Below are 10,503 nucleotides of genomic sequence, written 5' to 3'. Positions count from 1 at the left end.
CATGATGAGTTAATCATGGGAGGTAAGAATAAAAGTTGTCTACTTACGTGGTAGAGTAGCTAATCATATATGATTCACTTGAGAATCGTTATGTGATGGACTAGAATCTTATAATTAATTCAGAGGAGTACAATAAGAATATAGGTGTTCAACAATAGTGCAAGAATTGTGTTCCAAAACAATAAGAAGTGTGCCAAGCACATCATAACCATAGTCTTATGATAGTATAAACACTTAGAAGTATATGAGATATATCCTAATAAATAGGTGTTTAGAGTAGACATGATAGAACTTAGAGATACCATGTGAGGCAGTCCTCAACAAAATGGAAGTTAAGAAGTACTTCCAAAGAAAATTAGGTTAACTTGAACTATTCCAGACCACTTTGTGTCAAGTTTATCTCATTGCAATTGTGCAATTAAGGTAAATGTTGAGACAAAGAGTAGAATACCAAATATTCGTGCTAAGTATCACGATATAAACCTATCTTATGTGGTGTTATATACTACACATCTCAGCCTGATGTTTAGAGATGTCTTACTCAAATATTATATTCAGGCTTATGATGGTGTGTACTATAAACACGAAGCTGAATCTTCTTGGATTTTATTGGATTTTCATTGTTTGACTAGATCCATACATGAAGTTTGACTTTGGTATGCAAATGCATGTTGCAATATCAAGTTCTTACTTGATGCTATAGATCTAGAGGGTAATAGTATTCGTGTGAGGAAGCGACGAATTTTGGAAGATTCGGAAGACAAGATGAAGGTTCATCAGAGAAAGGAAGCAAAGTTGTGGGAAGTAACCACAATACTCAGAAGATAGTACCAATCAAAAATAATGCTTTACCTCAACATAGGAGTACTTTAGTACATAAGAAGCATGAAGGTGAGAAATCTGGTGATTATGGAGAAGCTGAAGCAGATCCATAGTCAACATAGAAGAGGGAATGCATGGGAAATCACTTAGGATACTATATTCATAGTGTCAGCTAGTGGTTTTCTTGCAAAATAAACCCTGTATGAAGGAAGATGATATATGAAACCATAGTTGATATCAGAAGACCACAATTGGTATAGGATCAATACTGCGAGATAAAGCAGAAGATATCTCGTCCAGTTGATCAGAACCTATAACAGAATCCATTTTTAGATATCAAATAGCCACAGTTGGTATAATAACCACAGCTGGTATCAGTTGGTATTACAAATAGTCCATGATTTAATTAATTGTAACCAAAGTTTGTGAACAAATAAAAAATTTTGACAGCCAGATAGCTAGATGTATAATCATTTAGTTGAAGGATTCACATTGGATGTCCACAATTGAGTGGATACACCACAAACATTCTCCACAAGACCTTAGAAGAAGTAAAACCATAAGTTAGAACCAGACCAATATTCCAACCATAAGTTGAATGGTTGGAATAAAAGGAGTTGAAGACTATAAGAAAACTCAAAGGGGTAGAGTAAAGATTGAGTTAGATATACCATAACTCAATACTTTAAGCTTGATAGAAGCAAAAGGGTCTGAACTGAGAGGAAGTTCGATCTTATTGCATAAGATTATTGAACACTACTTTCAGAAGGATGTCAGACCAGAAGCCGAGGTTTATACCTCGAGGAAGTAAGAAGTGGAATATAACTCGAGAAAGTGAGTAAGATTTACTCAGAAGTACGAAAGCTCAAGTAAGCTAAGCTTAATGAAGTTGGAAGAAGGAAATATCGTAGACCAAATACAGCTCTAGAAGACCCAAGACCAAAAGAGATTGACTATACCAAAACTTAAGTCCATTTGAATGATTCCTTTCATGGAACCTAAATAACCCAAAATAGTTATAGGTATTAAATATAAACCATGATTGGATGGACTAAATGAGTCTAATCCATTCCTAGGGAAATAAACCATCACGAACATTCCCATGATAAATACCTTACTAGTACCATTGTTGCAGTTCTGGTAGTAATGGAAAAACAAAGACCTATTGTATCAAATAGGAGAATGTTATCCAATTAGTCCTCAATTAAGACTGTCAGGACAAGAAGAAGTCTCAATCATTGAATCTTCAATGAGAAAGGAAACAAGCTTATAAAGTTGGAATAGATCAATGAATCAAAGTAAAGAACCATGGTTCAGAGACAGATATTATTAGATTCCAGGAAGAAAATCATAGAACTGGAGTAAGAAACTAATGTTCAGAGACAAACCCTAATGGATTCCAGGAAGAATCTGGACAAGGGATATATTCAATTATATCCAGTGAGATCACCAAGGAGTTTGAGAAAAGATGTAGTCTGCACAAGACAGATCCACACTCCGAAACGTGAGAGATATCAAACTTCGAGGACGAAGTTTAGTTTAAGGGGTAGAGACTGTAATATCCCAGGTATTGGGGTTACAAAAATAGAGGAAACAGATGTGTGCATTGCATTCATGCATAGAAAATCTGGGGAATTTTCGCGCTTTAAAGTAAAACAGTCACAGTAACTGAAGTTTCACTTGACCTTGGTGGAATCGAAGTAGCTCATCAAGTCAAGCGCTATAAACCTCAATATGACTTTGTTAAAACCTTGTTTTGGGTAGAGATGATTTGATCTAAAGGGTTAGATCAAATGGAAGTAAAATAAACACAAGAAATTATTAATCAAGGATCAATTACTTGATCTTATTAAATATCACAACATGGTATTCCTTGCCATAACATAAGAACATCTGTTCAATTATAAATCAACTAACCATAAATGAAGAAACCATTCTTCACTTATCTTTTCCATGTCTTAAAACTAATCCTTGATCCTACCATGAACCTCATGGTATTCATTTTACTTCACTCTTGGAAACAAGACAAGGAGATCAACTCAAGAAATATATATTCCTCTCTATTCCAAATTATTACATCAAACCAAGAGAGATGAGAGTTCTACAATAATTATTAGAGAAGCAACAAACCTTGAGCTAAACCTTGGATATGCATCCAAGTATTCAAATCATCATCTTAAAGAGAAACCCTAGGATATTATTCAAGTCCTTCCCAAGTGAGAGAGCCCATTCATATCAATTCTAGTTTTACCTATTAATGAATAGAGGACAATCTTTGAACTAAAGAATTGAGTTGTAAACCATTTCATCTTGGAGTGATGGGATAACCAAATACCAAGTGGAATAAGACTGTATCCATGAATTAGGGAAATAAGGTTTAGACCAATCCAACTAAGTTAGACAATTGAATCTTTAGCTTAGCTACCTAAATAAATATTAGGAGTACACCATAAATCCTAGAATAACTATTCCTATATGAGAGAACTCAAGTTATGGTGTTACACTCAAGTTAATGAGGCAACACTTGGACTTGGGAACGAGAATTATCCATATACCCAGATGATTATATCATCATTCCCTAGAAAGAACCCTAAGAATTATCTCAGGCAATCTCCTGGGATATAAACTATAGAGGCCATCATAATAGCTCATCCTAGAAGATAAAATTAGAAATACTATACCATAGTTGATCAAGACAATATTTGACCATGGAAGTGAGAACACCATTTAATGAGAGATCATTAGGGAGCCAAACCTTGATCATTATAAATTGAGTGATGATCATAAACCCTAAGAACTTGAGGCAAAAATGTTAAAGATGATCATGCCTAATCCATGATCATGCTCTTGAGGTATTGAGGAAAAACTCTAAAAGGATAAGTAGATATCCTTCACCACATGAAATCATAGGGAGGTAATTAATAAGCAACCCTAAACTTATGTTCCAACCTTAACTTATGAATCACTTGGTGATCATAAGAAGAATCCTACCATATCTATGTTTCATAAAAATTAAAGAACCTAGGAAAACCTTAGAGTAAAACTCCATACTTTATATGGTGAGAAACCAACAATCCATTTGACCAAAGTTAACTATAAAAATAAGTATTACCAATGTAGTTACTTTAATAATAAATTGGAAATAATGATAGAAGTTACTTGGTAGAAGATAAAACCAATTCTCAAATCCTTAGTAATTAGGGAAAGCACCTAAAATAGGAAGCAAGTAACCATATTACCATGGTTGGGGGAGATTAAGCCCTAGCAAAATGCATTATGATGTCATTTCATCTCTATAACCTAGAATTATGTCTTAACCCTAGTTTGTGTATCACTTGAGTGATCACAACTAAAACCTAAGACATATTTGAGATTCAAACCATGTGTAATTAGTAAAATATAATTTGAACCATAATGGTTCATTAATGAAATCCAATGCTTCAATTATAAAACATAAGAGCCACCTAATGTTAAGTCCTATAATTAAACCATATGTGTAGTGATCAACCACTTAACTTTGTAACCAAGATAAACCATGATGGAAACAATATCTAATGAGATACTTTCAAATGTAGTGATAGTATTAACATTAATAAGGGGGTTATACTAGAAGTGATAAAACCTTAATAAATATGAGCTCACATAAAATCATGTGCAAGTAACAAATTCCTCAAATAGAAAACCAAGCACTAATAACAATCTATGAGATACTTTGAGTTAACAAAATTAACTCCAAACATTCCAAAAGTTCTGATCTATAAGGAAAAGGAAATTTAAATAAGAAAATAAACTCATGTCCATTAGATATTTTGAGTAATTCTACATGTATTAAATTTAATCAAATATAAAATACTTTCTACAAATAAGAAAGTGGTGAAATAGTTACTGTACTACATGTTCATTGAAATAACATAATTAAGACACCTGCAAACATAATAGAATTCAAAAACATGAATTCAAAACAGAATTGAAAACAATAAAAAGAAAAACAGAAATAAAGAAAGAGGAAAGGGACTTACCAGACTACCTGGACGTGCAGCCCACCAAGTGCAGCCCAACCGAGCCCAACAGCAGCCATGGCCCAGCGCCACTTCGCAGCCCAACACCAGCCCGGGTACCGTTTCGTGCAGATAAGGGCGAGGAGAGCGTCGTCTCCTTCTTCGCCACCATCGACGCACAGGAGGACGCCACGGCGACGACGAACTCCACGTCCCGGCCGCCATTCTGGACCGCGCGACCGACAACGACCCGCCTTGACTCTATAAATACACGGCCGAAGCCATCCTCGCTCGTGTTCTTCTCTTTTCCCCAATTCAGCAAACCCTAGCCCGTATAGTCTCCGGCTATCACCGTCGATGGGGACCTCCCCTGGCCAAGCCGTGACCACCACTGTGATCGCCGACCTCGACATGGCCATCGTACAGAAGGAATCGAGCCCTAGCGATCCGTAGCTTCTCCATTGAGCCCATTCCCTCTGACGGCCGGAGCCATGGATTCCGGCGAACTGGACCTTCAGCGACCTCGCCGGCATGCCCGTCGTGCTCACGGTGAGCCCACGCACCTACTGAGCTACTTATTGCAGCATATCGTCGCCCGTAACATCTTCACTGCGTGTACCCGTGTCCGCCGCCGTTCGGCCTCGCCGGCGAGCGAGCTCCGGCGACCATTTCTTGGCGGCGCTGGCACTATAGAGTTCACCGCGGCGAGTTAAATCGATTGGCGTAGGAAATTTGCTCGGGGGAGCACCACACCGCCGGCGACCATCGCCACTGCCGCCGGTGAGGGCCAGGCTTGCCACGTCGTGCCACCGTGGCGGTTGACGTGGACTAACCCCACCGATGATCGTGTGGGTTAAGCCACCGGGTAACTCTAGTAGATTCTGCTTAAATTTCAATTCAATAAATTGCTACAACTTTAGAAAATTGTAGAAAATTCAATTTAAGTTAGAAAAATGTAAATAAGATATTAAAATTCTTAGAAAAGAAAACTCTATCTAATAAAAATATAATATGAAATTTTTTATTTTTTAATAAAAATTTAATTGTTTAATACTTAATAATTAAATCTTTTCTTTTATTCTTAATTAAATTAAAATTCTATAATTAGAAAAAAACCCTCTAAAATAAATAAAAACCAGTAAGAAAATAAAGAAAACTTTAAATCTAATTTTCTTTATTTGTTAATTTGGCAAATCCTTATTAGAAGGATTTAAATCCTAATTAATAATTACCTAATTATTAATTAATTAAAAATAATAAAATGCCAAATTAAATATTATTTTAATTTCAAAGTTATTAATGACTTCAACTTTAAAAAAATGAAGTTCTTAATCATAGAACTATATGGTAAATAGCAAACCCTAATTCCTTATTGGATGGTATTACAACATTACCATTGCATGTGAAACCCTAAAACCCTAATATCATTAGGAAACCTAGCTCCATTATTACATGTAAACCCTAGTTTGCTTCTAATCTAAACCCTAGGTTAGCACATGTGATCATGGTACCTTCTTTCAAATCATAGAACCATAGTAGTAACTAAACACTAGTCTTGGTCACATAAAGTGTAGAAGACCATCACCAATATATGGGTATCCCATATATTCATCCTCATCAGACCTAACTAATCAAGTAGGGTCAACCAAGTATAAAACCCTAGTTCCTATTCCAAAGACCACCATCCTTAGTTATCTATAATTAGCATCACACCATTGTGATGAACCCTAATAGCAACTACACCTACTATTTTGTATTACATACCATACTCCACTAAACTCCACCAGTGTGAGATACTTATGAACCATCCTATTTAGGAACCAACCATCCTCTACTTAGAGATCCAATGGCTAATACAAGACAACCTCAACCTTAATTGTAATACTTCTTATTATTTAAGAAGTATGTTCTTCAAAAGTTATTCTTTTGAAGGAAATAAAGAATCATCACCAACCCCGCTTATAAGGACCTATAAACCCTAGCTGCCTATCACTAGCAAGCTAAACTAACCTTGCCAACAACCATGTATAATAAATTGCTTAGGATACCTAGGCTCATCTCAACCTTACAAGCCCTTGGTGTTGATGAATCCAACTTGGTTGTGATCCATCCCATACTTACTCCAGAAACTACTTGGAACCATAATAAACCATAGATCTCCACAACCTTAACTATCATACTTATTCTTTATTAAAGAATATGTTCTTCAAAAGTTATTCTTTTAAAGTACATGATAACCAATCATTAACCATGCCATATAGTACTAAAACGACCACCTGTTCCTTACTTGTTAACATTATGCCAATTATTATTCCTTGTCTGCTCAATTGATTACTATGCTTCATTATCTACCTGTTTATAATACCAAGTAATCACACACGAAGAAGAACCTTGTTTGTGAATCACTCTAAAAGTGCAACACACCCTGAACTAATCATTACCACTCACTAATCCTAAATCATCGGGTTAGGACACGCTTAGAGCGATTGCATCTCATACTTATGCATTATTGCATCCTTGCCAATCTTTTAAACATCGTCCTTACCGGACGATGATGCTATTTCAGAATTTGGAGTTATTGCGTATCGAAGGCCTTGTCTGCATAATCTTGCAGTCAAGAAAGGCAAGTTCATCACTTGCTCATGTCATTTGAGTATTTCTATCAAATTACTTGCAAAGTATTATGGTTATCACTATTGCATAAAAATCAAAACCACTATTTTCATAACTATGAATATGACTATGTGGTGGGCAATGGAACCATGGATTGTGTTGATATGGTGGAGGTTCCATTGCACGGGTTTATATCCATCTAGGATTAAACAACAAATGTCGCCAGTGATTCTTGTGCCGTAATACCCGTGTTAACCAAAAGATCCGGAGTGGGACGGCGTAGTCAAAAGTGGTTCCACCTCTGGTACATCAACGGATGCGCTTACCGTAGACACTTGCCCGCGGTTGGGCAAGCGGGGGGGGGGGGATCCCAGTCTAATTCCCCACGGTCAGGGGTCTATGATGGGTTGCAGCTACGGCGAAGGAGTTTGGTTAACGAGTCCCAACCGTTGTCGTGGTCGGGGTCCATCCTTAATTGGTATAAGAGGACCGACGAGGACCTGTGGTCGGGGTATGCAACAAAGGGTGGGTGTGCGAGGTAGCGGAGGAACATGATTGGCTAGACCTTATACCGGGCCTCACACCATAGGAAGTGTGGACGAGCTCGCGGCTCGGTTGGCACCAAGGTTAAGATCTCTTATGGGTAAAGCAACACACCTCTGCAGAGTGTAAAGAACCGTGACCTGTCACTCCTCGTTCCGGATATGGAATCGCGAACGCGGCCGGAAAGGAGCTCCATGAAGTTCTAGTAAACCGGTGAAGGCTGACGGACATAGTTCTTCTGAATAAAAGCAACCTTTTGAAGAAATGGTTATGAAAAACTTGCATTGGTATTAGACTTTCTGGTCTAATGCTGTAGCTAGTGCATTAAACACCTCTTTCCTATAATGAACTTGTTGAGTACGCTCGTACTCATCCCACTCTTAAATCCCCTGCTTAGATATGGAGGCATCAAAGGAGGATCTACAGTGCAACTCGAAGGCCGAGAAGTCAACAACTACTTCACGAGACAGGACCCTGTCAGAAGAGTCAGATACCACATACATCAAGGAGAAAACCTAGTTTAGCTATAGAAGGGAACTAGCTTCCTAAATCTAGCTCCTATTTAGCTAGAATCTTTTCATAGCCATAGTAGCTAGTTAAATACTCTACAAATAGAGTTCGTGATAAGACTAGACTACGAGTCGTTCTTCTGGAGTTTATTTGCAGTTTTACCTCATTGTAAAGTAGGAGGCTGTGATGATCTTATGTAACAGAGTCTGTGTTGTAATTCTATAGACATACCTTGGACCCGCATATGTTTCTGTTGTACCACTCTGAGCGATATAATACTAGTGGAACGGTGTTTCATTGGTGTTATATCAGACTTGCATACTACACCATGCAGTGGTATGCCGGGTCACCACAGCGGTGGCCCCGGAAGGTGGTGGACTTGGTTGTTCGCGCAGGGCGTGGCGGAGCAGCGGAATGGCGGCCCCGAGAGATCGACAACTTTGGGGGTATTTGACCTCGAGTCATGTGGGCGCTGAGGTGACTCTCGACGTTGGTCGACGGCGTGTCAGGCACCACTCCTGAGCTTCTTCACCCTTGTGAGAGCGTTCCGGGGTGTGTGCGTGATTCTATATATCCTTCTTAGAACGCATCCCATTTTGTATTCTAGCGAGGAGCAAGTTGTTTTCTATCATCACAAAAGAAAACCCACTTGTTTTCTACATATTTGTCATACGCATAGGAAGAAGCTCATATTTGTTCGTGTTTATACTTTTGTTTTCTTATTTGTTCCCTTTTTCGTGAATGGTCAGTCGCTGCTCGCAAAAGAAACCTTGCTTCTGAGGTGGAACCTCTAGAAATCCCACCATCATAGCGAAGAAAGGACAAAGGGGCTTCCGAAACTCTTCAAACGAGGTATACTTGAAAAACTTTGGCGATTGATTAAATAGGAAGATATTAATAAATCTTCTTGTCACTAGTTTGCGTGCCTACGAACAAACGTTGACATCAACAAATAAAAGGAGGCATTTCCAAGTCGTGATTGGTTTCTGGTAGCCGAGAAAAAGATGAACATGGCTAAACCAACAGAGCACCGGATCATATATATACTCTTGGGCTGTGAAAATCTCTCTCGCAATAATTACATGGACGAACTGACCAAGACAGTTTTCTCGAGAGGGTTGTGAAGTTGTCATGTTGTGGCATGAACCGAGTAATGTCAATTGATCTAGAGCTAACTGCTAAGGAAAACGTTTGTACACCGTGAGGGGATCTGCTCCACTACAACCCCCACCCCAAACTCAGTTTGGGCTCCTAAAGCCCAAATCCAAACCCAGTATATGCCTATGTATGGGTATACTGTATTTGCCACCAACAACTCCACGATCTCCATGTCCAGCCGATCTGCACCTCCACGTTCGTAGACGCCGGCCGCCGTCCAGCCGATCCCCGTGTTCGCATCTCCAAACCCTCGCACGCCATGCCCGGCCATCTGCCAGCGTCACCTACGACCATCTTCGTAACTCTATGCCCGGACAGGCCGGCTACATGTCCGGCGTAGACCAAAAAGTCCCGCCACTTCCCGGAACTATCTTGCGTTCGTGGCCAGACTATCTGGCCCATAGACTGTTGTGCTTAAACACTATGTGTTTGGGTGTGTTTTAGAATTGTCCAGTCACTCCTGATGCAATTGCATAAGCATGGATTTGGCAGTGTGTGAGTGCATCATCTAGTGTGTGCAACTTGTGTGTAGCAGTATGGGAGTAGAGATGCAATGTGTACCCGTCTGCAATGTTAGCTGGTTGGAAGGTAAGACTGGGCACACTGTTATGTTTAGGCCGTGTTGTAAAAGAAAAGCTGCAGCTGTGTAGCAGTTTCCAGTTAAGCTCAAAAAGAAAGGGCACCCAAAGTAGGGGGCTGGAAAACTCTAATTGTCTCCTCTGTATTTTCTCTGCCTGAAACCTCACTATCGCCTGAGTTGATTCAGAGCTGCGCGTGTGTGTCCACTCTGAAGAGAGAAATGAGTGTAGCTCATGTTGGTCGTGACACTGTTAAGTCCTGCCACTACCGTGGACTATCT

Source organism: Lolium perenne, chromosome 4, assembly GCF_019359855.2.
Source record: "Lolium perenne isolate Kyuss_39 chromosome 4, Kyuss_2.0, whole genome shotgun sequence".
Lineage (NCBI taxonomy): Eukaryota > Viridiplantae > Streptophyta > Magnoliopsida > Poales > Poaceae > Lolium > Lolium perenne.
This window is presented reverse-complemented; position numbering follows the sequence as displayed.